The 16,364-nt window shown below is 38.7% G+C and overlaps 1 long non-coding RNA gene across 1 annotated transcript; it reads left to right on the forward strand.

The window, feature by feature from the left end:
• The first annotated feature begins 13,350 nt into the window (after nucleotides 1-13,350).
• LOC144659780 (uncharacterized) lies at nucleotides 13,351-16,020 on the forward strand. Its single transcript, XR_013571960.1, has 3 exons — nucleotides 13,351-13,469; nucleotides 14,018-14,645; nucleotides 15,195-16,020. It is a non-coding gene; the product is annotated as an uncharacterized LOC144659780 (long non-coding RNA).
• Nucleotides 16,021-16,364: the final 344 nt, after the last annotated feature.

Below are 16,364 nucleotides of genomic sequence, written 5' to 3' on the forward strand. Positions count from 1 at the left end.
TTTATTTCAAGCATACCAAGATATATCTATCAAAAGTACAGAACCCCGGTAACTCGACCTTTGAAGATAAACGAAAATAAATTCGAGTTAGCGGGGTTTCGAGTTATCGGAGTCGATTGAATAAGACTGAAAGGTGGGTTCAAATCCAAGGGAAATGGAAGTTTGTTCGAGTTAGCGGGGTTGTTCGAGTTATCCGAGTTCGAGTTACCGATAACACGATATTAGAAAGCAGGCAGCAATCGGGCACCGTATATCTTTTCCTTAGCAGAGAAAGAGTTTTTGTTTGTAGATCTGAACGGCAAACACTGTCGTTTTCTTACCATATTCTACGACCAGCATTAAGACAAAAAAAGGCGCTCAGAGATGAAAGGCAAAATAAAGCTGGGCCAAGGGATTTAATTTCGTGTTGACCAGTTGTAATTTGGAATAAATATAGCTTGAAATCAGATTCAACTAAGTAGAGATCAAGTTATAAAATATGGGTTTGTCTCTTTTCACAGGTGACACAATCAACGAAATTATCATGCAAAAATTCATATCAAAGATTACCGTAGGCGGTAAAAAAAAAAAAACCCGGTCATTTAGAAACAATTCGGTTGGCCACTTGAACACACAACCTCAATTACGGAATTTAAATTGCTAATATTTCTACTTTTTTTATTGATAAAAACAACACAAAAGAACATAACATACAAACTGATAATAGGATTACTTACACCAATAAAATAAGGTTTTACGCTTACACAATAATGCTTTACGTTGAAGAAAACACTACACATAACATCATGATTGATTGTGCAAAAAATAAAAAACTATTTGATAGATATACACTACATTTACAAATTACGATATTACTCACTAACAATACACTACCAGGAGAATGATAACAAAAACCGGCGTCTTATAAATTTAGTTATTTTTTCAGGGTTCGATGGCGGGGTTCAAAAATTGTTGTCTGGACATTGCAAATGACAAACACCAAGCCGTCCTTTCGAGAAACATTGAGACAAAAAAGATAAACACAGGTGACAGCATAATAAAAATTTTAATCAACCAGCCTTCGGCGCTAGGATGTCTTGTATGCAAAGTTTTGGCCAACCACAGCGGGCTATCATAAGTAAACAGGTTTCCAAAGACAACCAATCTAAACAGAAAAAATGCAACTATCACTGATCAGAGTTAATAGAGGGAGACTGGTTATGAAAATCGGCACACTTCAAAAGATTAAAACAATAGGAGCGCTCTGAGGTTGAAGGTACCCGTCACGTGATCGCGAAGGTGCACACATTCAAACCAATATGGCGGATGAATTGGAAGAACTCTTCCTATGGGAAGATGATTTGGACGTTATTCTAGACATTTTAGAAGGTGATGAAGCAGTGGAGCAGCAGTTTGTAGCAACAGCTAATAATGTAAGTTCTAACTGTGATAATTTACGATTCTAATTTCTTGCTACCGACCTAAACGTTCGCTTGTTACCGAGAACTTCGAGTTCGCAGCACTCGAGTCAAAAACACAAAGCAAACGGTAAAATTTAGCTTCAATTCGCATCTCTTATCCTTTACATATACCTCAGAAAACAGATCAGTGTTTCTTTAGATGCTAAGAACGTGTTTTTAACTGAATAGCTCTTGTAAGATGAAAAACTACCTTGAATATCTTGTTGGAAACCGCCATGAATTCATAGTTTCAAATCGAATTTTAGCTGGTTTTAGTCATATGTTGTTGCGTGAATCATCATTGTTTTTATTCTGTTGTAGGTCCAGCAACAAGAAATCATCTGCAAAGACTGTGGGAAAAATATAAAACCAAAGGAGGTTATGAACGACACAGAATTTCGAAACACAGCAGTCTTCACGAAGGATCTAGTCAGCCTTTGAGTGCCAGCATTCTTGCTGAAGTAGTGGCTTCTGCGATCAGGAAAATAAATGCAGCTGAAGTGTTTACAAAGAGCTTGAGGAGTGAACTAAGGAACTATTCCTTTCAACAGCCAGAGGAAGGAAGTCTTGAATTCGCTACCATAAAATCGATCTATGATGGGTTCTTAAAGAAGGGAGATCTGGAGAAATTTTATCAGAAATATTATTCTACAGTTCCTGTGAAGTCAACACAGTTTTTCAGCGGATTATCAAGGAATGCTGCCACACTGTTGTCAACAAAAGTTGCAGATTGTCTAATTGCACACAGTAAACAAAACAAAAACTCTGGTGACAATAGCCCCACCACTACAGTACTATCTGAGAGGGAAAAGGCTGGCTTACAATACCTAGGAGGTTATGTCTTCCATAATTTGTACAAAAAACATGCAAGAATCAACACAGTGGAGAGCCAGCAAGCTATGGCAATACTTAAAGCTGGCAAACTTGATGGTAACAATGACTCAAGACAAAAGCTGATTTCAAGTTTGAACCGTGGCGGGCTATGGTCACTTACAGAACCAGCACAGAAAATATTTTTGAGCGCAGAACATTACTTCCGCCAGCTTTCTCCAAAAGTGGCTTCTCGAGGAATTGACATAGTCACAATAACTCTTAAGGCTACTAGTGACAATGATGTTCTTTCTCACTATGGATTGATTGTAACTGATGCAGAAATCAAGCCAGCTGGTCATGTGATCAAGGATGTATTGTATGGCATTATGACTCTATATGTACGGGTTCGATCATGCTCCTTTGCAAAGGATGTGATTGAAAATTACAAGATCAGAATTAAGCAAACAAAGGGGAAGTCTCTTCGCAAGGACATTAGTCGGAGTTGCCAAGAAAATGAACAAGGGAGGCAAAATTAACACTCTCCATTTATATTTATTTTGCTTTCGTGAACATCACACAGCAATTAAGTTATTTACGACATTTTTTTCAACTTGGTTTCAAATGTTTAGTTCCAAACAATGTGCTACATTGACAATACTAAAGGCATACACTGTATGTAGAACTTGTAAAGAAGATCATAGCGGATTTTTACTCCGATAGTATCAACATGGCGAACGGTAGGGGCGAAAAAGGCTCTGCGACTAAACGCGGATTTGATAATGTCACCGCAACTCCTAGAAAGTCCACCCATAGTCCACTTAAGAAACAGGGTAGAAAGGCACCTGAAGAAGAAGAAGAAATAGTTCCAATAACTATTCCAGCTGATATTAAATCGGAAATCATGATCTCCATCAACGCCGCACTGGATTCTAAACTAGATGAGATGACGGCGCGACTTGAAGCAGCTATGACCACAAAGTTGACTGAATTGGAAACAAAGTTTCAAAAAATTCTGGAAGGAGAAATTCAAAAAATGAAAGATGAATTCAACGAAAGCATTGGCCATGTAGAGCACGTTCTCAAGCAAGACATTGACGACACGTGGGAATACGCAGTGCGTAACGAACAGTACTCTAGAAAAAACAACCTGTCACAGCTAAAACGTAAAAACAGCTGATCCTGTTCCCATTCCTAATGTTAGCATGAATCGAACTTTGGTTAAGAGATAACCATATCTTGGACAACTATAAACTGACAATGGAATACTTGCAAACGATCGCAAAGAAAAGTAAAATGATGCCTGATAAATCTTTGCAACCATTTCGAGCCCAAAGCCCTGACCAAACGTTAACGCAAGTGGATGCTAGTAATAGCAAGTTGAAATTACCTATACAGGCGGATTAGTGGAAAACGCGGGGCCGAGGTCACGGGGTCTGTGAAAAATGCGGGCTGTTGGGGTACGGGGTCCCAGGTTCTGTTGAAAACGCGGGCTTCGGAGTTCTGTGGGGAACGCGGAGTCCGGGGTTTGGAAAACCGAAAAAATAATGAAAAAATATCTTTCTGGCTAAAAAGACAAGTTTAATATTTGTCTTTTAAAATGCATCACCAACTAACTCTTGATCTTCGTGAAACGTGCTTCTTTGTATCAAAAGCTTATAACTAAATGTAAACATTTCGTGAAGGAAAGATACTCAAGCGGGTGCTCCGGTACCCCGCGTTTTCTACAAACCCCGGGACCACCCCGGGACCCCGTACCCAGGGACTCCGGCCGTGCGTTTTCCACAACTGATCCCGTACAGACTTAACGTTGGTGGCCAAACGGACTAGCATGTTTACTTGCAAGGGCAAGCAAATTGTCAGAAAATCCATTTCAATGCTACTGCATGCGCTGCAATTCATTACTTGAATCAAACAGCAAGACTTGCGTTGGGTGGCCAAACGGTGAAAAACTTGCGTTACACATTTACGTGCAAATTTGATCCCGATCAAAGTGAACGCAAGTCATTGCAATTCAACGCAAGTGACCGCAAGTCCTGGCGGAACGGAGACTTCAAGTTGAAGCAAATTAAAAACTTATGTCCACTTGCGTTGTCGACTCAATCTTTGTGATTTATAATTTTTAGGGGAAAATACCGTCTTCAGTTTTCCTTATATCACTCACTTTGTCGGTTATGACCGATAAATCTACCTGGGAAGGTTTCTCTTTTTAAGTGTGTATGGGAAAAATCCAATATTGTATTTATGTATCGCAATAGAAAAAATCTGCAAGTAAGAACCTAATTTTTAAGAACCTGTTAGGCTAAAATTTGCCAGTTAGACACCCTCTATATAAGAACCACTTTAGCCTATAATTTAAAATCAGGTTCTTATTTTCTAATTTCGATTAAAATGTTTACTTTTAGGGAATAAGATAAGTCGACTTTCTGGATCGTCTTTGCAGACACCTAGGAGCCTTGTCACCTCAATTGCAATGTGAATGCCAATGTTGAAAATCATAAAATATTGTAATAGATACAATCACGTAAATATAAATAAAATGGTATGCAAGTTTCATAAAAGAAAAAGGCTGGATACTAGTAAAAATTCGATTAGCAACAATGTCAATTTTTTCTTCAGAAAATAGGAAAGCCTATTAAGAACCTAAATACCCATTTATGTAAAAACTTGTTTAATAGGCTAACTTGAGAAAAGGCAGGTTCCTACTCGCGGGTTTTTACTCAATTTTTTAATCAACAGAAACGCCAGGGAGACTGTGCCCCAATGTTCGGCGCTAGGATTTCTGGTGAAGTTTGGCTAACCTCCAGGGGATATCACAAGTAAACGGTTTCACAAGGCAACCAAACTTAACAGCAAAAATGCAAATATCACTGACGAATAATCCATTGTAGTGATCGTTCAGCTTTCATAGCTTGTTGATCTTCAGTCACTGCACGAGTTAACTGTCGTTTAATTCGCAGTCTACTGAGCCAACCGAAGATGAACAAGTCATCACTTGTCGCCTTGAGTCTCGGAATACTTGTTGTCAGTTCTTATTTGTGCCCTGTTATCCATGGGAAGCCAGCGCAGCCTGTGCCGAACAACTGTTGTCGACTGAATTTGGCATGTTGCGAAGCACACAGAGAGCAAGCCGTAGAACTGAAATCGACAATTCTTGAAGAACTCCATGATGCGGGAACTGAAGTAGAACATCCAAAAGCTTTACATATGGAAGAATACTACACCAGAGATTAATTCTGACCTTCCAATCCTTCGAAATATACGGAAATGTAATAAGCCGCAGGAGAGGGAACCTGCAATATCGCAATTAACTACGTTTTAAGGAATAAAAACTGTGGAGAGCCCGCGATGTAAAACTGTTCAGTTATAGACTGTGGACAACATTTAGTGTGTTTTAGTTGTTAGCGACCAGATTAATAATATTTCAGTTTAATTGAAGCCTCAGTTAACGATAAGCAATAGAACCAAGTATCGACAATGTACTTTAATTTTCCGCACATTAACATTACAAAATATCCTTAAAGTCATTATATTAAGTGGCCGAATATAATAGTGCCTTGCTACAACATGTAATAGCAGACATACATTGAGAGGAACTGTAGAATACGCCGCGAATTTTGCATCAGCTGTGTAGTTACGTTGTATACGCGATTCGTGGTAGAAATAAATCGATGGAGATATGTATATTAAGGATGCCGATATAATAAATTTAACACTGGGAAGGAAGTATGAAATGGTGATTTCACGACTTTACCGCCACGTTATTTGAAAGGTGGTAGTTTGTGAAATTATATTACTTTTTGTAGTTTTACTGGAAAGACACGAAACTTTGCAGAGATCGAATATATACGTGAACGAACTTTAATGTGGGAGTACGTCAAATGTCTACAAATATAAGGCCCGTGGCAGGATGACACATTTTTGAAAGGTGCGAAATCATATTTCTTGACATATCTGTTATTCTTTCTCTTATTCTTTGACGTACTCTCACATAATTCCTGCTTAAAGTGATACATATAAATTTACCAAAGCTTATCGAAGTCCAAGCAATTCTCTTTGAGTTATATCGAAAAAAGTAAAATGTGAAGGTTTCGACCACACCCATAAAAGATCATATTACAGAAATTCTTTTAATTCTTTTTGAAAAAAACTATTTTTGAGAGAATCAGCACAAATAAAAGATTCACCTGTGAAAATATGATCCCGATAACAATTATTTTTACAGATTTTATGCATGTAAATTTGTGCTATAAATGTTGAAATTAGCCTCCGGTACCACCAATCAAACATGCCAGGATATATCTATCAAAAGTAAGCTACACGATGTTAGCAAGTATGCAGCAATCGGGAAACGTATATCTTTTCCGCTTTCCGCGGTTCAGAAATAATTTTTGGTTGTAGATACGAACGGCAAACACGTCATTTTCTTAGTGAAGTCTCAACATATTCTACGAACAACATTAAGACAAAAATGACGCGGGGTGTCACGGGGTGACAGAAATTATCACGCGAAAATTTATATGAAAGATATAATCGTAGGGCCCGGTAAAAGAAACCGTTGGCCACTTTTTCGAACACAAAATCAACTTGGAGAAGGAATTTGAATTGCTAATGTTTTACTTAAAAGTGATTTCCACAGTTACATGTAAAAATGCTCGAGGGAATGAAATACTGAAGCAGGAACATCAAACTAGAATCTAGCGCTCCCTCTCTGTCGAGTATGGCTCATAAACATTTCTGGAAATAGCTCTGCAAGTTCAGATATGTCCAGGATTGAACGCTAATGAGATTCACGTTCCTCATGACAGGCATCACAAAGTGTCCTCACTTATAATAGTTCACCAAAGCACACCAAAATTTGTCAAATATGAAGTAATATGGAAATGTCAAATAACACAGTCAAACATGAAATACTCATTAAACAATACTTGCGTTCAATCCTGGACATAAGTGTATCATTAGTAAAAGGTTTTTAAAGACAACCATTCTAAACATTAAAAATGCAAGTATCACGTGAAATCCAATGAAGTAATGATTGAGGCACTGTTTACACGGACACGGTTTCATTTGTAACCGCATCGAAAGCGATGCGGTTACGCCTTTCGTTTACACGGCACCGATCGAGACCACCACTGTAACCGGATCGTTTTGAAAACGCTGTCAAAGTGGAGCGTTTTCAAAACGATACGGTTTCGTTGTCGTGTAAACGGTCAGAAACGGCGAAACCGCATCGATTTGAAAACGGCCATGTATTTTGGCACGAACTGGCTGGCTTGCGAAGGGTAAACATGGTGAAACAAGCATAGAGATCAGCGCTTGCTTATACAATCACACATTCAACATTCAAAAACAGTCGGAAAATCGTTAAATAGGCTCCGTGTAAACACTTCGAAGCCGTGTCGTTTTCGATGCGGTTTCGAGGTCATAAAACCATGTCGATTGATAACCGTGTCCGTGTAAACGTAGCCTGAGCTTGTTGATCTTCATTGCCTGGGTTTAGGTAACTGAAAACTTCGCAGTCTAGCTACCGTAATGATTCGATTTAGCGCCCGGGCGCTTATTTACTGTTGGGAGGGTGCTAATTCGAGAAAGGGCGCTTATTTTATTTTTTTGAGAAACAACCAAATGTTCAAAACAAACTTAAATAAATATTAAAATAACTAACAATAACAGAAACTGTAACAGTAGAAAGTTTAGTTAATTTTAAAAGAATTGTTCATTTTAGCAGTAAATATATGGCACGGTAAATGTTAATGAGTATGATCCAACGTCAATGACTTCAGTAGCGGATAGTTATCCCCAATAAGGGCGCTTATTAAAATAGGGGCGTTTATAGGAATGAGGAAAATTTGTAAAAATTTGTAACAACTGCGTAGCGTCTTGTACGAGATGAAATATCATAATTTTAAGTGTTATTGACGCTAACAGTTTCGGTACGATTTGACCGACGTTTCGGCAATACTGCCTTCTTCAGGGTGAGCAAAAAGACTAAACAGCACCGTTCGTTATTTGCACTCGTATGCAAACAGTACAAATACTGTTCGCGCGCGCCTTAAGGACGGTGCCTCCTATTGTTACTGCGCACTTGTTCTGCGCACACGCAATGCATCGAACACACTGGACGCGCGCGCTTTTGATTAATTTGCTCGCGCAAAATGACGAGTTCAACTACGCGACCAAGCGCGCGACTAGAAATCAAGAAAGATTTCTGGTGCGACGAAATCCAGTTTATGGGCATATACTAAGCCAGGTACAGCGGAAAAGCAACATTTTAGTTACCATTGACCTCTAAAAATGGCTCACATTAATAGTTTAAAACAAATCGCTAAGCGCTTAAACGTAACTCGCAAACTGCTAGCTACATATGGCGCGCGCGAGAGAGATGCAAATATTTAACTCGCTAGGGAGGGGAAAGGAAAAATGTAACAGACCCCAAAAACGATTCGATAGAGCTTGAAAAGAACTCGTATAACTTTTAAAAACGCCCGGTGACCCCTACTTTTTATTTTATAAAATGGAAGTGGTAAGTCTATAGAGCACATGTTTAGTTTGTCATTAAGTGAAAAAAAATTAGGCCGATTTTATGGCCGTGCACGAGAGAGCTGTTAGAGTCAAAAACTGCTCAAACACAATTATTTTGTTAATAAAATCGTAGATCACGCAGTTTCAAAGACATTATTTGTTAGTTATTTTAAAGATTGTTATATTTAATGTTGATTTTCTTCATGAAAAACCAATTTCAAATGGAATTTGCAAGGAATTTTATTTTCTTTTACGTTTTCTTTAAAATGCCACGTCAGCAGTTTTTTTCCAGTTTTCAAACCAAATTATCTCGAAAATTTGCGTGGCTACCCCCAATTTTCTTTTTGGATTTTAATAGCCCTTGGTAACATCTATAGTCTTGCACAGTCTTCGGCCAGGCAAAATTACTTCGTTATTAGTAGGCACCGTCCTTAAATTAATGTGCACGCGCGCGTGAAGCTTGAACGATTTCCGGGACGATTAAAGAAACGAGAAATCGCGATTGATCCCGTGAGGAGCGAGGGTTCTAAACTTGAACATCTCCTCGCGCTGACGGATTTCCTTGTTGACCAAGCCTGATTTTAATACCGCGACATGCATGTCTTGGACTGAATGGCCTGGGCGATTAAAGTGTTGCGCCACAGGCTTCACAATACGGGAGACTTGCCTTGCAAGTTTAGAACCCTCGCTCCTCACGGGATCAATCGCGAACATTTGGTGCCCCTTCCTACCCCAATTAACGTTACTAAACTCGAGGAAGAAGTAAGGGAGCACCCCGATCCTGTTTTTGTGGCCAGACTGTGCCCCTTTCATATACCTACACCACACGACATATACTTAAAAACAGGACGTTTTCTTGACATTTTATGTAGTGCTTAATAAATGAAGACAAGAGAAAATATTTTCTTTTGATGAAGACGATACAGCCATAAGTTGCGTCTGTTCGAAATATTTAATTTAAAATCATTTAAAGGCCTTTTTAAATATCTTAATGACAGAATTTTCTACCCATTCATATACCTAAACTTGTGAAATCACAACCCTTTTATATGCCTGAAGCCTGAAAAAGGTACCCCTTTCGGGCGGAGCCTCCCCGTATAGGCCAACGCCTTCCCTCTATCAAATATTGCAATTATTCGGGTGTTTTCAATAAAACAATTATTCCACTCGCGCTTGTTGCATATGAGATCGTAATAGCCAACTCGGTGCTACGCGCCTCGTAGTCCAGTCCCTGAACTCTCTCTTCAGCGCGCGTTTTATAGGGGCTGAACCCAGGCGCAAGAAGAGGGAAGGCCAGGATAACTTGCATGCGCATGCGCCAGTTTTTTCCCCAAAATTGGGGGAAAAACCATATTTGGCAGCACTATTGAAAATGCGCGCGCACAGATGACGAGTTCAACTACGCGACCGTGTACTAAAGCAGGATCACCGGAATAACTTTATAAAGCCTAGCTTTGCAGTCAGTGTCTGCTAAAAGCTAACGGCCAAAACAAAAATCGCTTTCCGTCAACTATATTTTGTAGCTGTTTATTGAACTGGTTTTTGATGCAATTGAGCACAGTTTTTGTCTTGCATTTATTCGCGCACTCGGTCACGTAGTTGAATTCGTCATTTGAGCGAGCAAGTTTTAGCCTAGCGCCCGCGTCCCAAGCAAGTGACGCCACACTCCTCGCTTCTGATTGATTCGTTCTGAGCATGCGCATGCAAGTTATCCTGGACTCTTTCTTTGCGTGCTTGGGTTCAACCCCTATAAAGGGCGCGTGGAAGAGAGAGTTCAGGGATTGGACTACGCGCCTCGTTGACTATCTACCATGCCAAACATTTGCTTTGCTACTAAATTCAAAGCAGCGACGAAAGTGTTGTTTTCTGTAAATACGAGTGGTAAAAACCGACTTCTTCTAAAGATATTATATGAATATAGACTAGCCGCCTCAATTTGATGCGGCTTAGCCTGTATATTAAAACTGATATTGTATTGTAATAAAAGTTGAAGTTGAATTTAAACAGCAAGAGACAATAAGGACAGTCGAGGTGGGCGCTTATTCGAGGTTGGGCGATTATTAAATTTTCACCATTTTTAACAAGTAGTAAGTTTATTGTAATGAATAATGAAAAAAACGTGAAGACGTACCAAAGCAAAGCTTCAACTGTTCATTGAAAGTTTTTGTAAAATACGGTCGGTCTTCAAGGAAGACTCTTAGTAGTACTAAGTCAATTTCAATCGTAATTTCAAAAATAATCAATACTCCTCTTGTGCACTTCAGGGATGTTTTGAGGGAGGTTGGGGGTGGGCACTTATTCGAGGCTGGGCGCTTATTAACTTTTGCTACCTACAGGGTGAGCGCTTATTTTTTCAAGGTGGGCGGTAATTCGAGGTTGGGCCTTAATCGAATAATCGAAAATGTCACGGCGGAAAGACTTATGCCGATTTCATGCCGAAGATAGTTAGTCCATTGTAAAGAGGGAAATTACCAGACGAACAGTTTAAGAATTGGGACAGCGAGGTGTTGTGGTTATCAAAACAGTATTGCGCGGCACAGTCGACACGAGCAAAATATATATTGCATCCAAAGCGACACGATTTGATAACTGCCAGAGATAACCATTGCACAAATTGGTAGTATTGAATGAGTAAGTCGATTGTAAATGAATAGCAGAAACCATTTCGCAATTCAAAAATCAGACACGCCAAATGCATTGGTTATCAAAAACCCCGGGGGGGGGGGCACTCCCATATATGAGCTATATAGGTATGTGCCACTGTGAAGGGTATGATTTTCAAGCAGTTTAGTAGAATAGGGTATCATTTGCCAGAAAACTGATCAGTTGTATGAGGAATTAAGTCCAGAATAGAAATACAAACTCGGAGGAGGAAGAGGCCTTCTTAAACGTTAAAAATATCATCGCGGCAGCAATGTTGACAGATGGTTTTCCATTATAAACACAAATAGTGACACAGTTTTGAAAACAGCAAGTTGTGGATAGGGTAGCGAATTTTGGTGTTTGGCCTAGTAAAGGGTTTCGAAATCATTTGAACATGGTCTGGTATAGGGCAAGGGTTTCAGAGTCCCAGCGGCACACCCCCACCCAAAAATATATAGAGTACCCCCCCCCCCCCCCGGCCGGGATCAAAACAGTGCACTGTGATCTTTCTCAGTATAAGAACCTTTCTTTATAAGAACGTCGAGGCTGGAAAAGGCCAAAATTTAAGAAAGTCCTAAGAACGTGCCCAAGGCTAAAATTTGGTGAAGAACGAGTTTTATTTTTTCCCATTTGTTACTAACTAAATGAATAATTCTTTATTCAATCCTGACCTGTAACCAACATTGTCATCACTTATTGGTGAGGTGGGCATGTACATATCGGTTAGGAATAAATTACAGCAATACCACTTTGTTTTTAAAATTTTGAAAAAATAAGAACATTTTTAAAACATTTAGGCTAAAATCTTCGAAGAAGATGAGAACTTTCAGCCTTGGCAGAAAATAAGAGGTTCTAATATATATAAAGAAGTGTGTCACGTGGCACTTATCTCGATACTTTTGTACAATATTGCATCAATAGCGATACAAGTTGATAAATCCAGAGATAAACACTCAGTCCTTTTCGTAGCGTGCGTGCGACACGCATGTTTTTATCTATTTATTTTTGTCCACAGATTAAACTAGCCTTGAACTTAGAAGTGGTTGCATGATCAAAAATCGCGAGGTCCCTGGTGGTTTTGTATCTGATATGACACTACCATACTTCAACGGAGTTAATTTATTTTAACTCATAATTTCAGCGCATGACAATGTTCGTAATCTGAGCTAACAGATTTTTACATCTAAAATCTTGTGTATCATCACGGAAAGGTTGGCAGGAAATTTGGGTGTGTCCAAACAAACAGCTAACTGTGAACGAAAACGTTATTCCATCACGTATTTTCACACGCATCGCAATATCACAAGTTATTTTCAGACGTCCTTTACAATGGAATCTTACCGTTAATTTCGTTGGACGTCTTGCCAAGTTCTTATATTGACAAGTTATTACTAAATGCTGATAAAAATTAAATGGATCATGATAACAGGTCATTTACAAAGACTTAACTGAGCAATATAGACGATCCGTTATCAATCAAGAAAAGAAAGTATGATACTCATTAGGGGCATTTGGAATACAAGTCAATCCTTGTAGATTTTACAACCTTGTATTGTATTGAAAGTGTTTCATTCCGTTCTGTTAATAAATTAATCAATAATTTCCTTTAAAACAGATATTGATATAGATGGTCGTCCGATTCGAAAGTCGTTTGTTTGATTTTAGTGGTGACAGTTTCCGTTTGTTTTGTATAATGTTTTTAATAAAAGACTTTGTAAGGTTCAAATTGCGTGCAGTAGTATATAATGAAAGATAAACATGTAAAGATACTTGCGATAAGGGGTTCCGATCTGACTTCTTGAGGGCTGGAACGTGACATTTTAGAAGCAGCCTTTTAGTCTAATTTCATTCGCATACTCGCTTGATGATAGAAATCTTGATAACTTTGATAAAACACTTAAATTCTCCAGAGCCATTACTAGATTTTTAAAAGTGTCGTAAAACGACTCTGTTATCAGGTATATAAAGGAACAGTTGAAATATTACAAACTACCATTCCAATGCGACAGTGTTGAAAGATAGATTTGAGGCTCTCCAAGGAAGCAAAAATTCAGAGTAAGTAAACCAGTGTCTCTACATACTAGTTTTTATGTAACGGCGTAATAGTAGATGTCATTTCATAGTTAGTTTTTTGCAATCTGCTAAAAAGCAAATGTGTGCATTGTTTTAAAATGCCTTATATTCGAGCGCTTCGCCGAATTCGTGTTCCATTTAAAAACTGTTTTGCTTCGGATTTAAAAGTTTTGTATGGCGTGTTAAGGCTGAGCGAAAACGTTTGCGACTCGTGCCTTTAAATTTCGTGCCTTTAAATTTTACCGCGCTCTTTTTGAAACTCTGGTATTCAACAGTTAAACTTTAAATGGCGACAACCTTTTGCACTTTTTGCATGCAGTGTTCTGGCGTACAATACACTTTAAATGTTAAAGCGACAACGGTAACAAAGTAAATTATAAATTAGGGGGCATTGTATAATCAATTAACAGAACTAATTATATCAGCCGATAGAAACTTCGAGCTTGGCGTCTTATTGTTAAGTAGTGATCGTTCAGCTTTCATAACTTGTTGATCTTCAGTCCCTGAGTTTACTGACGTTTAATTCGCAGTCTAGCCAACCGAAGATGAACAAGTCATCATTTGTCGCCTTGAGTCTTGGAATACTTGTTGTCAGTTGTTATTTGTGCCCTCTTATCAATGGAAAGCCAGCTCAGCCTGTGCCGAAGGGTTGCCCGTGCCTGCGCATTTGCGGTTCATGCTACTGTTGTTATGCACGCCGAGATCAAGCCGTTGAACTGAAATCGACAATTCTTGATGAACTCGATGATGTGGGAACTGAAGTAGAACATCCAAAAGCTCTACCTATAGAAGAAGACTTCACCAGAGATTAATTCTGACCTTCCAATCCTTCAAAATATACGGAAATTAAATAATCCGCTGGAGAAGGAACCTGCAATATCGCAATTAACTACTTTTTAAGGAATAAAAACTGTGGAAAGCACGCGATGTAAAACTAGTTGTGTTATAGACTGTGGACAATATTTAGTTGTTAGCGACCAGATGAATAATATCTCAGTTTGATTGAAACTTCAGTTAACAAGAAGCAAATAGAAGCGAGTATCGACAATGTACTTTTCCGCACATTATCACTACAAAAGATCCTTTACGGTCGGCATTAAGTAGCCGAACTCAGTAACATGGCCTTACTACGACATCTAATAGCATATAGACATCAGTGTTCTCCCTAGGATTTTGGGAAGGCCAGGTGGTATTCTGACTCTGATTTTTAAATGCCGTTAAAACCTGATTTGCGGAACTTGTTCCCCCCACGTTACTATCACTTTTCTGTCTTTTTTCCAGAGTAAAATTTACTAATTTTAGTTTCTTTTCTGAGCAACCCAAATCGGCTGAGTTCCCAATTCTTTATACGAACACAAGAACTTCATTTAGTATTCCATGTACGACACCTTGAAGTGCTGTTGTGTTTCTGTAGCAATTCGATAAAGCTAAGGTAGCTGCTGCTCAACAAAACGAATGCATCACACTCACAGATTTAAACACATTAATGCAAGGGTAAATGACTTTTATAAAGATATTAAAGGTGCGAAAACACAGTGAAAATGTGATTTCGTCTTTGCTTATGGAAAGGAATTCTCGTTCCAGATCTCAAACAGTAGGGTTGTGTTACATCTTCAATTTTTAAGCCAGGCGGCAACGATTTTCCTGTGAATCAAGCTAGGCGGCCCGCCTGGCCTTAGATACCTAGGGAGAACACTGGACATTGAGAGGAACTGTAGAATACGCCGCGAATTTTGCATCAGCTGTGTAGTTACGCTGTATACGCGTTTCGTGGGAGCACGAGCTATAGGATAAGTGGAGTTTTTCTAAGTTAAAAGCTAATATCTTACCACAAAAGTCTTTTCTTTACTACTCTGTTTACTTCTTTCGTTGTTCGATCACAATACATCGGTAACCAGGCTTTTATTCAACCGAGAAGACCTGGATGCTAAACTAATTTGCATTTGGAGTGCCCCTGGCCACTTCCCGAAAAAAAAAAGAACCATTTCATGCCTTTGGGGGTAGGTATTCTTACATGTGGACCGCTAAGCTAATTTGCATTTGGGACTACTGTGTATAATACCATGGGTAGGAAGATAATCCCTTCTTTCGTGTGAAGCTCGTAAGATCCAAAGGTGGTCATTTTCCTTATAAGGAATGTAAAGGTGGCCCACCTGGGGGTTATACAAAGGAAACCATTCATTCACACAGGGAGTGGGATGAGGTGAACGTGGGTTTACCCGAAGTCGTTGGAGTCTTGCTTAATTAAATGGTTGAATTTTGCGACTATGAATTGGAGTTAAGAACTATTAACATCACCTTTGAAGTAAATTGAAATAATACGGGCTCGCCCGCTCTTACTACTTTTCTTTATTTTACTGCCTGACGTTTTAATGTTGAGAGAAGTAGTGAGTGGATCGGAGAAAATAAAGTTTTATCGGCTACATTCCAGAAACAGTAGTGGATTCTCCGACGATAATAAATTGCACGCCGCATGTAAATAATTGTAATATATATACGTGTCGAAAACATTAAACAAAGAAGGATGGATGGATGGATGGATAATCTTTATTTAAAAACACGGTCAAATTCATCAGCTACAATACAACAATCTAATTATGAATATATATACAAGAAAGAGGAGAAATATAAAAATATATGTACAAAAATAAAAAGCTGCTTTCCACGAATGCCGTGCCCTAGAGTATTCGTTCAATTAGTTTTTTAAATTGCCCAAGCGCTCTTACAAGCTTAAATTCTCTTACAAGCTTAAATTCGTCAAAAAACCTGCATAAAAACTAACTCACCCTATGCGGAAATTTTTCTTATTTATTTTATTTCAAAAACTCAGTCGTAAAAGCCGATTTTTCGAAGCTTAAATATTCACAACAACAATTA

Source organism: Oculina patagonica, chromosome 7, assembly GCF_052425735.1.
Source record: "Oculina patagonica isolate OP01 chromosome 7, crgOcupat, whole genome shotgun sequence".
In the NCBI taxonomy this organism is placed as follows: Eukaryota; Metazoa; Cnidaria; class Anthozoa; order Scleractinia; family Oculinidae; genus Oculina; species Oculina patagonica.